Genomic DNA, 15,616 nt, shown 5'->3' with positions numbered 1-15,616 from the left:
ACACACACACACACACACACACACACACACACACACACACACACACTTTCTGGTCTTCTTACCTGACCACTCACCTGAGAGACACTTTCCTGTAATATTCACACTTCTTCAGTTGTTTGCCTTCACCTTCAGCCATCCAGTCCACCATCTCCAACACTCTGCAATAGCAACAGATAAGACTAGCAACAGTTATCCACTGCTATTCCTTCTACAACTACCAATTTCTCAGATTTTCACCTGCTTACTTCGATGGAGATTACCCGCGTTTCTTTCTTCTGTTTTATGAACACTAAATTGGTAAATACCCTTTTCTGGAAAACCGTGTCATACAATGCAAAACATTATAGATTGTTTTTTGTAGTTTTCATCAGTGTTGGAGGTAACACATTACAAGTAACACGTTACGTAATTAGATTACTTTTTTCAAGTAACAAGTACAGTTCTTTTAAATATATATATAAAAAAAAGCTGAGTCACTTTAAATAAGTAAGGCAAGACACTTTGTTTTCCCATTTATTGACTGACACCTCCGTCCCCATCTTGAGAGAAATCGTAAGTTGCAGAGGCATTATATGCACTGTCAACATGATGGTTATAGATCTATACTAAATGTGTGCATGCATAATATATCATTTGCACAAAAAAATCTCACTTTATTAACCAAGGTCTTTGCTGCTGCACTGTAAAAAATCCAACTTGCAAATTGTTAACTCAGTTTAAAATTTTAAGTTGAGTGGGCAAATTTTTTACTGCAATGTTGAGTTTACTTATAAAAACTATTTAACTGCAAGTGCACTACTATTTTGTCCAATGAACACAAACAATTAAGTTGAGAAAACTTAATATTTTGATTTCATAGTTCGAACGTTTAACTTCCCGTCATCGCGCATGCGCAGTCTGTCTCGCTGTACGTTACTTGGGGTTTCCTCCTCCAACCACGCTATGGAAGGGACTGGATTTCATCTGATTGCGGTAAGTTTTCTTTAAGCTTTATGAATGAAAATAGGCTATAAATTGCACACATATGTTGATAAAATATAGTATTATGTTAAAAGATATATTTCGTGGTGACGATAAGTTTCTATTGTTAGAGATTATCCACGTAGCACATTGCTACTTAACGTGCTAACGTTACCCAGACTAACGTTAGAGTGAGGAAACATGCTTGAAAAAGAAGGACAAGGACGTGCATGGTGTTTAAAAGATGTTAAAAAAAGTTAAGCTCAGTAAGTCGTGAATAAAGACTTAAATGCGGTGCTTGCGCTGATTGAGAGACTTTCTGCCGCTTCTCTCGGACTCGGACAGAATCTGAGTGCGAATTCAGCTATCATTCGTGGTGTATTGCGATTTAATAATGACATACACATACAATTATGTCAATAACAAAAAAACAAAACAAAAAAAGTATTCAAGTAAACACAGTCGGCAATGTCTTAAGTGAACATAACCAATTTGGTGAAACCTAGATGTTTCAGTATTAGATCCATGAGCTCTTAAAGTGACCGCAGTCCGTTCAATTTAATTTCAAGTTTATTTGTCACGTATACAAATTTCAGTTACAATTTGTACATGCTTAGGTTGAGGCTCAGTCATTCTACAGTAGTGCAATATAATTAAATACAATACAATTTAGAGGAAAAATTTAATAATAGAAGCCTATGCAAAACTAATGTGTTATGTTAAAAATATGTATGTTAGCTTTGCATATCAAATAATAGAATGGGTAGTATGTGTGCGGTATGTTTTAAAGTGAATAGGATAAAAATATTGTGTATCCTTAAACAAATATTAGGCTAAATCCTTAATGTTAATCAATTAACAAAAGACAAAATCGCTGTAAATACAGTGAAAACTATGCATTGATTCTTTTTCACATTTGATTATTCATTTTCTGTATTATTTTTGCTACATGTTAAATTAACCTACTGTAACTGATTTTTTTGTTGTTGTTTTGTTTAATAAAATTATGTATCTTTGTTCTGTTGTATTTGTCCTTTTTAGACTAAAGAACATCAGTACAGTGACAAGATCCTTGGATGTGCTAAAACAGTGGCCTTTATTTTTTAAAAGATCAGGTGAGTTGAACTGAATTTACTTACTGTTTCTTACTGTTTCAACAATGTTTTTTTTTTTTTTTTCAGGGTCTCTGCTCTCTGCTGAGTATTACAGTATCACACAAACTGATCCGAAGAGCACCTTTTTCTCTTAGTTAAATGAATACACATCTAGTTGTACAGAGCAAGTGGTGGAGATGAAGATCCTCACTTGATCATCAAGTAATTATTTTGCATGTGATCATATCTCTCTGGTTAAAGGCTGAATGGTGCCATCTCTTTTTCAAGGTAATTCCCATGCTTCACTTTGTATATAACTTGTTCCGTATTTGTTTTTCTGTCTTTCAGACACAGAAACTCCAATGTGCTTCCTCAAAGAAAGTCTACAACTCTTAAAGGTCTGCCTTTGTTTATGAGGGAAAAGTCTGGAAACATCCTGAAGACTTGCCTGGTAAGAAGATCATCAGCATATACACTCACACCTGATATATGTCACCTATTTACCAGATGCTGTTAAGAGATAGGTTTTGTGTGATATACAAAACTTATCATCAACAGACAAAGTCATGGTAAAAATTACTTGATTAAATAATTGTAGTTGAAACTTTCTCAGTGATCAGTTTGACTTCATCTGATAGCACAAATTCAACAAGTTGTTATTTTACCAAAGCAAAGACAGTGGAAAATTACTGCTTTACAACACTGTCCGGAGACATTCCCTCTGATATCTAACCTGTTAAAACAATACAGTGCACAATCATAAGGTTAAACAGTAATGTAGCAATAGCAGAGTAAATAAAATAAATATAATATGAAAGAATATGAATATAGGAGATATAAACAAGAAAAGGCAGCATGAAAGTAATCCATGTGACTCTAGTGATTTAAACCAATCTTCACTGATGCAATATGACCAGTTTTGGGTGATGAACAGAATGTGTGCCTTAATACATGTACGATTTTGGGTGACCTAAAATAACTAAACTAAAACTAAAAAAAGCATTAAATCAGAATGGCCGTGGATTCTGCTGTGGACGAGTGCCACAGGCAATCACATCAATGCTGATATGGCATTGTTTGGAGTTGGGAAAATGTTTTCCGTTTATCAGTTTTAGCTCTATGGCTGAATTTGAACATGCTTAAAAAACATGACCACCTTTACTTTTCAAGTGAAGTTACATGAGCAGACCTTTAGGAACACTCTGTGGTCTAACATAATTCAATACAATAAAAAAATGACCCTAATTGTATGCTGATTTATTTTCTACTGCAGGACACAGAGCCAGAAGACATTCACAAGGGGAGAAGATGAGGACCTTAACTATCGTTGAAGATGATGTTGCCACTATCCACTCAAACCCAAATATAAGGTGCCTCTCTGTAGTACTATAAGAGCAGTTTGGGCCAGATAATGTGCAAGACCTTTGCCACAGTTGTTACTCTCCTCTTTGGCTTGATTTATGGCCCCAATGTTAACTATTCTAAAGCATTAAAATACACCAGTAGTAACTGGTTAAGAAAAAAATTGTTTAGTTTGTTTAGAAAAAAAACATTTATTTATCTTGACCTAAAGTGCTCCGCAAGGCTAATTTTTTTTTTGCATAGTCCTTCAAAAGATTGTCCAAGTAGCTGCAATCCATATGGATAATTGTAAGGTTGAGCATTTATTTATTCCAGTTTGTACTCTAATTTTGTGCAGTCTTTTTTTTTTTTTTTTTTTTTTATAAATCTTGAAGAGTGGAATAGAACTTCATCACCTTAAAATATGTGTATCTAATGCAAATAGAAAATGTGTTGTTTTGCAGAATATTTGTCAATAAATAAGTTCTGTAATGATAGCAATGTCTTTTGTATTGTGTTGTATTTACAGTATGGTTTACTCCCTGCATTTGGATTCTTAATGTGAAGGCTATACAAGTATCTGGGTGAGATATTTGAAAAAGTTGAATCAACTTAAAGTTGAATCAACTTAAAAAAGTAAAAAATTGAATCAACTTAAAAAAGTGAAGCAACCAGCTGCAAAGCTTTTTTGAGTTTACTGAACTTCAGGACCTCTGTAGTTGTGCTTACTCGTTTCTTTGAGTTGGACTGGTAGTTGGATGAACTTCGACCACTGAAGTTGAGTAAACTCAAAAATGCTTTGCAGCTGGTTGCTTCACTTTTTTAAGTTTACTCAACTTTTTATTTTTTACAGTGTGACATTTGATCCAATTCTCCTGCATCCTATTCTTCTGCGATCCAGAATGGCAGCGCAGCTGAAAGGTCCTCTACTGTATAGACGTGAAGTTGCATTACATTCAGCCTTAGTCTTATTTTACATTGGCCAAAAATAGACCTTTACAAAATATACAAAAATAACAAAAATAACTTTTTTTGTTATTTAAAAACAAGCAAGCCCAGTCCAGGTGAGCAAAAGTAATCTAACACATTTAATACTTTCCTAAATAAATAACCAAGTAATGCAAATTCCCAACACTGGTTTTCATCAGATTCTTATTGATGCTTTTAAGACTATCACAAAATAATCTCATTTATATTAGCCATCTAAATAACATTATTTTGTTGACGAAGCAGAATGTTTAAATCAAGGCATAACATTTGAAAGTACAAGATCAACAATAAGTAAAATTTCATTTAAAAAAGGGAAATTATGGTTCTGTCGAAATGCACCTAACTCTCTCACACTGGTCCCTGATCCTTATTGTTGAGCCCTATAGTCAACCTCAGTCAAGACATTGTTTACAAGAAGGTTCATCAAATGGATTACAAAATGGATCATCTGCAAATACCAAAGAACCAGTTATGTATGGCACTCATTCAACTTCTCCAGCAACAGAAGAGGCCTCTAAGTCCATAATGCCTCTTAAGAACGACATTCCTAATTCCCAAAAATGACAAGTCATTGTTGGTTTTGTTGTCTGATACTAGTGTGGTATCATGATGCAATGAATGGGATGGATGACAAGAGGAAAATGAGGTAAGAGAAGGAATGGCACTCACAAGAGAGTGTTGGTGAGAGAATGACAGAGGTTTACTGGAGTTGGTGTGGCAAAGCTAAAGTGTTCATTATCACTCTGTTAGTGATTTGATTGACAGTTGTGGATAGCTTTATCAGTCTGGCTCCACTGAGGACTTTGTCTCAGCATTGTTTGGCTCTAAGGCGTCTAGGAATAGAGCGAGCGAGAGAGAGAGAGAGAGAGACAGGGGTTTGAAAAGTCGTGACTGTGGGAACCGCAGACACTTTGATAATCTAAAGTACTTCACAGTCAATAATAATCTATATCTTGCAAAATGGTTAAAAAAAATTGTCATGCCACTATAAAATGAACATCCAATGTTCACATTCAAAAAACAATGATATTCTACAGTAATTATATTACGAATTAAGTGTGGTAGCGTTTGAAGTCTCTTGTCATAAAGAGTTTAAAGGCTGCAGAATCATGAAGGGTGGAGGCTCTCATTTGAGGAATAAAGATCAAATTTCACTTGACACATCACAACAAGGCTCACAAAGGGGAGCCATCCTTTCTAGTTTCTGTCTGTCTGTCTGCCAGGAAAAAGGTTCAAGCGCAGATTAGCTCTCTCATCAGTCTACTGACACATGTACTTGTCTATACACAAGCTAGGATTTACAGTTAGCCTTGGGCTACAAAGCAGCAAGCTAGGCTAAGAATGGCTGAGAATAATGAGGTACTTGGATTCGCAATAGACTACTCTCTATGGAAGATTGATCTTCTTATGTTTCACTTTGTTCTTCATCCCACTTGTTGTTCTGGGTTTGTCTCTAAACATTAGAGTTCAATGTTATCCATTAAGGACAGCAGCTTTGATAAGATCTAGGCCTACATTTGACTTGTTTTTAAATAGGTCTCTACAAAATATTATAGTTTAAATGATGTTCCTTATTTGTGTACCTAGCAGACCATGCTGCCATGTTTTAGTGCATTACTGTTTTTACTGAGCTCAGAAACATATGTTATAACTAATTAAAATAAGTAACTAAATAAACAATTAAATAAATAATTAAAATATATATTGTCCCTGTCCCTGAGATGGCAATGGTTGGAGATTCTGACCCTTCAGTCTCTCCTTACTTTCTAAATTATTACATTTTCCAAAAACATCACTTTGTATGGATTTATAAGCTGTTTTCCTCATGGGGACCAAAAAAAGGTCTTCTCTGTGTGTGTGTGGCCTGATAAATCCTTCCTACATATTATGGGAAGAAAATGTCCCCAATATCCGAAATCCTTGTCCTTGTCTTTGTGGGGACATGTTTTGGTCCCCATGAGGAAAACAGCTTATAAATCCATACAAAGTGATGTTTTTGGAAAATGTAATAATTTAGAAAGTTTTCTGTGATGGGTAGGTTTAGGGTTAGGGGATATAATATACAGTTTACAGTATAAAAACCATTAGGCCTACTTCATGGAAAGTCCCCTTAAAACATTAAAACACAACATTAAACAGCACAACTGTTTTCAACATTGATAATAATAAAAATGCTTCTTGAGCACAATCAGCATATTACAGTGGTTTCTGAAGGATCGACTAAATAAAGGAGACTATAAGGCTGCTGAAAATACAAAACAAATATTTAACAAAACAAAACCAAAAATTCCCTGGGCAGCCAAAGTGGATGGAGATTCTGATTGCTGGGCCTATCAGTCTCTCCTTACCAGACCAGTGATAAGTCAATCCATCACTCCACACATAACTTGAATCTATTCATAGATTCAAGTGGGCAAATCACAACTGCACTAACCCAGCTCACTGCCCCCCATAACCATGTCCATCTCTTCTCATTCAAAGAGCCACAAAAAGCCTGCACATTAAACAAATCACTTATTCTCTTCTAGCGAGGCCATCGACTCATAATTGTCTGAGCTGCCCATTGTGGACACTGGGTCCTAATAAGCTCTGCTGGCACAGGCCTGCTGCTGAGAGAGGGTCAGAGAATAATTGGATTTGTTACTGAACTGTATATTGCTGGCGGGGATGGACAGGACCACCAAGGGTAATACTTGCCACTTCTTGAAAGGCACCCCAAAAATAGTATTAAGAAGTATTCATATCACTTGAGGGCAGTCATTGTATTCACTCACCATAGCCTATTCTTTAAATGCTGAATAAACTCTTAACAGATAACAAAGTATATGGTTTTAAATCTTGATTGAACATATTGATCCAAATGTTGGGGTCATTTTTTTTATTTTTTATTAAGTTTTTTTTATTTAAATTTTCTGTAATTTACAGCTTGTAATAATTACTTAAATGAGCTCGTTGTTTCTGCCTTAAATTAATACATTGTTAGCTAACTGTGTGATTTGTATATGCACATTTCTGAAATGCATTACTTGTACACAGTCACCTCTGATAACAGATCACTCTAAATTGTAATGCATTTTCTGTAAAGCTGCTTTGAAACGATATGTATTGTGAAAAGCACTACACAAATAAATGTGAATTTAATTTAGTTATTTTATTCAGCAAGGATGCATTAAATTGATCAGTGAAAGTAAAGACACTAAGAATGTAATGAAATATTTCAAATAAACACTGTTCTTTTTAACTTTGGTATTCATTAAAGAATCCTGGAACAACAACAAAAAAATCATCATGATTTCCAATAAAACATAAAACAGCACAGTCATTTTCAACATTATTAATAATAAGATTTTTTTTTTCTTGAGCACCAAATTAGCATATTAGAATGATTTCTGAAGGATAATGTGACACTGAAGACTGGAGTAATATATATATATAACTTTTGATTATTCAAGATGAAGTCACTGTCATGTTTTTCAGCTTTTTCACACTTCATTTCTATGTAAATTAGGCTTTTTTTTTTTTTTTTAAGAGATCTGTTCTACATCCAGATGTGTGGTGTTGTCGAGCATAATTTATTCATTTAAAAGAGCTGATAAATAAACTAACACAGTGTCTGCAAATACATGCAATGTTGTAGGTACAAAAGCTGTACAACAGATAATTCTGCAGGGCTCTCAATCTCCAGTTCATGGAAATAGAGTTGAAAGTCCATAAAATCATAGACTGCATAGAGCCTGTCATCTGTTCTCAAAGAGCTCTACCTCAGTGCTTATCTCTCCCTCTTTCTGTCTTACTCAAACCCCTACAGACTTATCAGGGAGCCCTGAGGCACCCATAACTTAGGCCCTGGCCTGACAGTACAGCTCAGGCCGGCAGCTGACAGTGCAGACAGCATAGCGCATAATCTTTCTTTCTCTTCTCTGTTTCTCTCTTCCTCTCTTTCTCTCAGGGCTCTTTCACTCAGCTCCTCCGCTGCGCTTCTGAACTGTCAGTTGTGAGCTGATAAGAGCTGATCGATGGCTGGAGCTCTGGCTCCGCTGTGACCCAACCCAGCGGAGGGTTCAGTGCTCAGACAGGGCAGAGGGCTAAAAGGCTCCAGCGAGCTAGAGGACCACAGATTGACCTCTGGAACGCACTACATATACAGTACACATGCCTCATGTTTGTAAGTTAGCACTAGCATTAGCATGTGGGACATGCCGAGAATTAAAGTAGATGAGTATACTAGCTAACACTCTAAAGGATGATACAACATAAATGGATGATGAGATGCCAAGGATACTAATCTACACTACTGGTCAAATGTTTGAAAGGTTTTCAAATAAGTCACTTGTACTCACCAAGGCTGCATTTATTTGATCACAAATACAGTAATATTGTGAATTACTTTTTTTTTGTATTGTAATATTGAATTGTAATTTATTCCTGTGATGACAAAGCTGAAGTTTCAGCAGCTATTACTCCAGTCTTCAGTGTCATGGTCCTCCAGAAATGATTCTAATATGCTGATTTGGTGCTTAATTCTAACCAATTATTATTGCTGCTCAAATAGCCTATTAATAATGGTTCTTATTAGTATCAAAGTTGAAAGTAGTTTTTCCGGATAATATGTTTGTGGACAGCATTATATTTTTGATAGAAATCATGATAGTTCAAAAGACCAGCATTTATTTGAAAAATGTTTTTACTGTCACATTTGATCAATGTAATGTGTCCTCGCTGAATAAAAGTATACATTTATTTTTTTCTCAATTTTTTACTTACCCCGAAACTTTTTAAGGGTATAGTGTATCATGGTTTATACAAAAATTAAGCACCAAATCTGCACTGAAGACTGGAGTAATGGCTGCTGAAAATTCAGCTTTGCCATCACAGAAATAAATTACATTTTAAAATATGTTAAAAAGAAAGCTTATTTTAAATTGTAATAATATTTCATAATATTGCTATTTTAAGTGTATATTTCATCAGATAAATGCAGCCTTGGTGAGCATAAGATATTTCTTCCAAAGACATTAAAAAATCCAAACTTTTGACCAGTATTTGATGAGAAATGTAAGAACACCAAAAAACAATTATAACCATATGACTCTTGGTCGCCTTAAGAGCTGTACAGCACTGTCTGGTAAAAAGCCATCCCTAAAGCCATTAGAACAAGGTTATGATTGATGACAGGGTTGAAAGAAAGCGATCACCATATTTGGAGACAAATAGATAAAACGGTAACCTTGTTCCCTCAGAGATTGAACATTCCAGAGCTGTAATAAAATGTGCGGGTGATAGTCACAGGACCGCTCGTCATATACAAAAAATAAATCAGCGGGCAGGTATGTAAACAGTCTCGGACGGTTTTGTTCCACGTTGAGCTTTGCAGATTATAGACTGACTTCCCTTTGGACCAGGTTGTTTCCTCTGACACTCAACAATTAGATTGTATCACCCGCAAGATTAATCTAGTTTACTGTAGTTATAACTTGTTACGGCAGATTTGAGCCCCGATGTTCCATGTTGTCTTGGCAGGGCAGATTTATAGCCTGCTGGCACAGTCCATTTCAGCTGAAAACTATAAGTGGAGATGTAAATTTAGGGGATTATAGTGAGAAAGAGTTTGTGGAATCATGCAGCACCAGATACATCTACGAATGAAAGGGAAATATTTTCTCTCTCTCTCTCTCTCTCTCTCTCTCTTGCTCTTTCTCCGTCGTTTTCTACTTCTCCCTCCATTCTCCAATCCATTTCCATTTCTTATTGAGACCTTGAGCCAAAAGCTTGCCTTCCATTGCTGGTGCACACTCGGTAGTGTAATGATGGTGTTATCCTTATTCAAATTTAAAACTAGAGAAGAAACCCAGTGAATGACCTTCAGAATAGAGTCACATATGTCATGCACAAGAACGCATCATTCAGAGGTACCAAGCAAGAAGCTCACCATTGTATCAAACGGTGGATGGAGTGACAGAAAGCGTTGGGGCAAGACGAGAGTGAAAAAGAAAGAGCGGCAGACAGCTGAAGTGGATTTTCTGTTTCTAGTGGCTCTTTGGTAAAATGAAAGTGACAAACAGCTGCTTACACTTGGCAGCCGGGCTGGCTCTTCACAGCTGTTTCAAAATAAACAGAAATGGAGACCCTTGTAAAGTTTACATTCTGTACCAAACTCTCCCTTTAATTATTTTGCAATCTGTCCGCTGAGCACTTTTTATCAATGGGATGTTTATGCCCCCAATAGATTATACTGAATGCATGTTAAACACAGATAAGTAGTTACTTCTTGTTGAACTGCTTTTAAAGCTAATTTTGGTTTGGGTGCAATCCCACAAATGGCAGCATTCACTGATTCACTGGCTGCATGGCTGAATGTGACTAGTGAATTGAAGCTTACAGGCCAGGCCCCTCGTCGGGCGGTCGAGTTTAAAAACAAAGGATAAAATATGGAGAGAGAAAAAAGAAAAGAAGGAGAAAGAAAGTAAAACTTGAATGGACTTATTTATCAGGTGACAAATTATAAATGAATCTGCTCAGGTCTCTGCCTATTCATGTGTGTTTATTGAAAAGCAAATGTTTGAATAGATGTAAGAATTGTGTAATATAAACAATGGAGCAGCCGGAGGAAAAATGATGGGCGCGCATGACAGGTATTGGTGTAGTGTTTATGAAAGGCTATGTATGAGTGTTGGAATAACTATCAACCAGCAGAATGCTGTTTGGCCTTAGGGGGCCCTCAAAGGGATAAAGTATTTCAGAAAAGACATCCTGGTACCAAAATCATGTTTGCTGTAGTTTTCCTTTATCGTAAAAAAAAATAATAATAAAAATGAATAAAGAAATGTATTTTTTTTTGTCTCAAACACTCTTAAAGTATCCATCTGCTGATGGACCCTCTTGTTCCGACTCAAGAAGGATGCTCTTGAATTCAGAGCAATGCTTTTCAATATATCAACAGAAGTCAAAGGAGGAAAAGGTGAAAACATTTCATTTTAATTATGTTATAGCCCAGAAACCTCAGCTGCCAAGTCAAAAGAGAGTTAGAAAGGGAGGGTTTGAGGGTGTCTCACTTGGATTATTTACCCCAAACTTTCACCTCAGTTTAACTTGAACTGTCTTGCCTGTGATTTATCGTGAGATGTTGAACTATGTGAAGCAGGCCAACTTATAGGAATGTTGTTGATTTTGCACCTCGCTGAAAGACTTCCTCGCTCTCGCTGAAAATTCTATTTAAGCAAAGGGATGCACAGCAATGCGTGAAAATAACGTAGGCCTATATGCGTATGGAACAATATCGGGATTCGGGAATATAGGAGATTATCATTTTAAGACATTAATCGCTTAATCTAGATTTAAAAACGGTAAAAATAAACATTTCTGAAGAAAGAAAATCTGTATTAAACATTCTTATTGTCAGATTTCAGTTTCAGAGTGATGCTAATCAGGTCATGAAACCGGCTGCTAATAAAATATACTCGACTTCACATGTTAACAAAGAGACTACATCTAGACATCATCTAAGAGATAATTAATTATATATGAAAATCTAACAAAGCGGTGAGCTATATTAAATTATGTTTGATGGTAGGTAATGCACATTAAACACTGAAAATTAAACAGTAAAATGGATTTGTTTCTGTGAGTGACACTACAATGACTCTCCGACGCTGGTCGGCATTTGTCTTTTCCCATATTTAGTAATGAAACTTGTTTTTGTGCCTAAAATAAAAAATACTAACACTCACAATATGTCAGCATTGAACCTTCCGGGTCTAGGATTGTTGGCAAAGGTACACATCTGGAAACACTTCACACGTTCCAGACTAGTCAAAGGTGAGAACCAAGGTCTGAGCATCAACTTTAAAGGAGAGTGTAACAGAGTATGATTCCTCTTAGTACTAGACACAGCAAAGTAATGAACAATTACTTTATTATACAGCCCCCATTAGCAGTTATGATAGATTTACCATAGTGGCAAACATACAACTAGTAGATCATAAATGTAGGAAAAGAACATTGCTGACAATTTACTTTAAGATAAATTCACATTAATTTATGGTCTGTATACTTAGCCAGACATTTAGATAAATAATCTTTAGAATTTTTAAATTAATAACAACGTCTCTCTTAAGACTCTTTGGACATTTTTGGCTCATGGCCCTGTTGAATCTGACATATCTCATATGGCGACTTTAATGTGTTTTTGCTGACTTGCCATTTGTTCAGTGGAACATGAATCAAGTTGCATTTGCAATGTTCCATTCTGCAGAAATCTGCATGAATCCGACTTAAAATATAAATCACAGACTACTACAAAATGATCTGCCATCTTATAACGTGATATGTGCCAAAATTGACTGTACCAATTATAGACCTATAATGATAAAGAATAGATCATAATTTAGAATTATGGAGAATATTGGTGCAAATTACTTGTGAATCGGTCATATTCCTTTTTCTCAGACAGAAAGAGGCCTCTAGTTGTCATGTGCAGAATAGTTTGAATAATGGATGAATAATGGATAAATAATGGATGACGTGCAAGTTAAAAATGTATTGAATTTCAACCATGTTTAGCTTGGTATTATATATGAGAACAATCTCATAAAATTGTAAAGCAGCTGTTTGAGTCAAGAGCGATTTTATGGGTTCCCATCAGTGCACTCAACAAGCTAAGACCAGCAGACAAAACAAAGTGTCTCTTTTGATTATAGTTTCTCTATAATTCAGTTTATCCAGTGCTCCCTTTGTATTTTCATGAATAATTAATATTACACAAAAATAAGATGAAAAGATAAATCCAACAAAAAAGTTCATAAACCAACAAAACTTTTATTTATATATATGTGACCCTGGACCACAAAACCAGTCACATGGGTAATAATTTTTTTTAATTGAGATCTATGCATCACCTGAAAGATGAATAAATAAGCTTTCCATTGATGTATTATTAGTTAGGATAGGATCATATTTGGCCGAGATACAACTATTTGAAAATATGGAATCTGAGGGTGCAAAAATATCAAAACATTGAGAAAATCACCTTTAAAGTTGTCCATTTATGTTCGCAATTGTGCTGCATTCACTCACAAAAATAAATGTTTTATTTATTTACGGTAGTAAATGTACAAAATATCTTCATGGACCATGATCTTTACTTAATATCCTATCATTTTGACCCATACAATGTATTGTTGGCTATTGCCACAAATATACCCGTGCGATTTGTGACTGGTTTTGTGATCCATGCAGGGTCACATATATTTTTTACCACTTAACAAAGAACACATTAACAAAAAGACTAGGAAATAATTATAGTAAAACCTGTGGTTCGTTGGAAAACAGTATGAGCTACGAGCTTGAACATGGAACCCTGTAGAGTCAGATGTGGTAATTTAATCAAGGCCTTCAGTGTCCTTAGACTCCTGCTGAAATGCCCCACTGTGAGTTATAGAGTACATGTGTCCAACTACACATGTGAGTTCATGCTTTACCGTTGAAACTAACAGCAGTATAAAAAAAAAATAAAAATAAAAAAAAAAAACTTCAGTGCTCAAGATAATCCTGAATATCCAAACAAATTGAAAAAAAGTTAGCCTAGTTCTTTAAAAAAAAAAAAAAAAAAAATATATATATATATATATATATATAAAAAACTTAAAGATTGACAGCATTTTGGACCTGTTTGTACCTTACTTCCTGTGACCACTTTCATCAAGGGGGGGGGGGGGCTGTAATTATGTATATATGTTTTTTTTTTTGTGTGTGTTTTTGTTTGTTTGTTTGTTTGTTTGTTTGTTTGTTTGTTTCTTTCTTTCTTTCTTTCTTTCTTTCTTTCTTTCTTTCTTTCTTTCTTTCTTTCATTTATAAAACATGTTAATCTAAACATGTTTTGTGTTCAATAAACAAATTATTTGTGTCACTGTATATGGCATATACTAATGTTCAGTGAAATCAGGGTTTTTACAAATATTTTAATCTTGCCAGTTATTTTTGCAATGGATGACTGACAGGCAAGAAGGACATTCAGGAAGCTTTAGTGTTTACACTACAAATGCAATTTACACGTGTATCTAAGTGCTCAGATCACAATTTGTTTTTTGATTCTTTTTACACCTTTTTGTCCACTTGTGATCAGACTGATGAATGTTAATACTATGGGACCACTGATGCTTTAGACAGGTCTCAATCAGCATTGCCTAATCAGTGATACCTAGCCTAAGTGCTAATGTGGAGAAAGTGGCTAATTTGACAGCATCTGTGTTAAAAATTACACCTTGTGTTTGTGCAGCAGTTAGCAGGAGCACTGGAGCCTATTTAACACATCACTATGTGTCAACATGAATACCTCAACCCTCCCTCTCCCTCCTCAATCCCTCTCTGTGCTCTTCATCATTGTCCTCTTTTTGAGGTTGAGCCTGTGTCATGGGCCTTTGAATGCCTTTGAAAGTATGTTTATGGGTTTACGGTGCTTTCCTGGCATGTGGCAGAACAACAGGACTCTGCTAACAGACCCAGCAGGTGTTAGAGACCCCAATGTAGCCCTGCTGAGTACCAGAGGATAACCCAGTGAGACAATAATAATAACCGTCAAATCTTGTCCAGAGCAAAGATATGGCGTGTCTTTGACCTGCTTCTTCCTTCCCTTTCAAATGGAGACCAGCAAACTAAAATGACCACAGAAGCCTAAGATTGATACTATGGTTTCTATAAGTCAGAAAACAACAAGATTAAAGAAAGAACAACAAGCTGTTAAGGAAATAATGGCATCATTTGCTTGGTTAGAGTGAATTTGGAAGTGGAAAGAGCCTCAATCTGAGTTTGAAAGAGTCCACAAAGAGAGGGGGAAAGAGAAGGCGAGGGGGTGGCCCCTCCGGAGTGACTGGGTCGTTAGGATAAGTCTACGGCCTCCAGTCGGCCTCTCATCCAGATAACAAGGCAGAGACAGCCTCGCAGATCAAGAGCCATTATCAGAGACTCTTCCTGGGCAGTGGAGCATTAAAGTCCCGAACAGATCCAGCACTCTCTCAACCCTGTTGGGACCACCACCAGAGACCAGCAGGAGGGAGATGAACCTCAACATCAGAGCTGAAGAACATTCCTTAAGAAACTTCTGAATGATGGACCAGATTAAATAAAGGTTTACTCAAAATTTAGGCATCCAAACTGCTATGTTTGGATGTTTCTGTGGAATGGAAAGGACCTTTCTGGGAAAGACATGTTCCAGAGTTGTCAGTAAATAAGTATGT

General features: G+C 35.9%; 1 long non-coding RNA gene across 5 annotated transcripts; it reads left to right on the top strand.

The window, feature by feature from the left end:
- Nucleotides 1-679: 679 nt before the first annotated feature.
- On the top strand, nucleotides 680-3,997 carry LOC311286768. 5 transcript variants are annotated; one of them, XR_014626635.1, is made up of 5 exons: nucleotides 680-972; nucleotides 2,002-2,075; nucleotides 2,142-2,276; nucleotides 2,403-2,505; nucleotides 3,328-3,587. It is a non-coding gene; the product is annotated as an uncharacterized lncRNA (long non-coding RNA). The 5 variants fall into 5 exon arrangements; XR_014626634.1 differs by lacking the exon at nucleotides 680-972 and adding an exon at nucleotides 3,925-3,997 and having other exon boundaries at nucleotides 1,333-2,075; nucleotides 3,328-3,424; XR_014626636.1 differs by lacking the exon at nucleotides 2,142-2,276 and having other exon boundaries at nucleotides 935-972.
- Nucleotides 3,998-15,616: the final 11,619 nt, after the last annotated feature.

The sequence above is a fragment of the Rutilus rutilus genome (genome assembly GCF_951802725.1).
Source record: "Rutilus rutilus genome assembly, chromosome: 2".
NCBI classification, from domain to species: Eukaryota; Metazoa; Chordata; class Actinopteri; order Cypriniformes; family Leuciscidae; genus Rutilus; species Rutilus rutilus.
The sequence above is the reverse complement of the archived record's forward strand: the minus strand, read 5'-3'. Positions and strand labels throughout refer to the sequence as shown.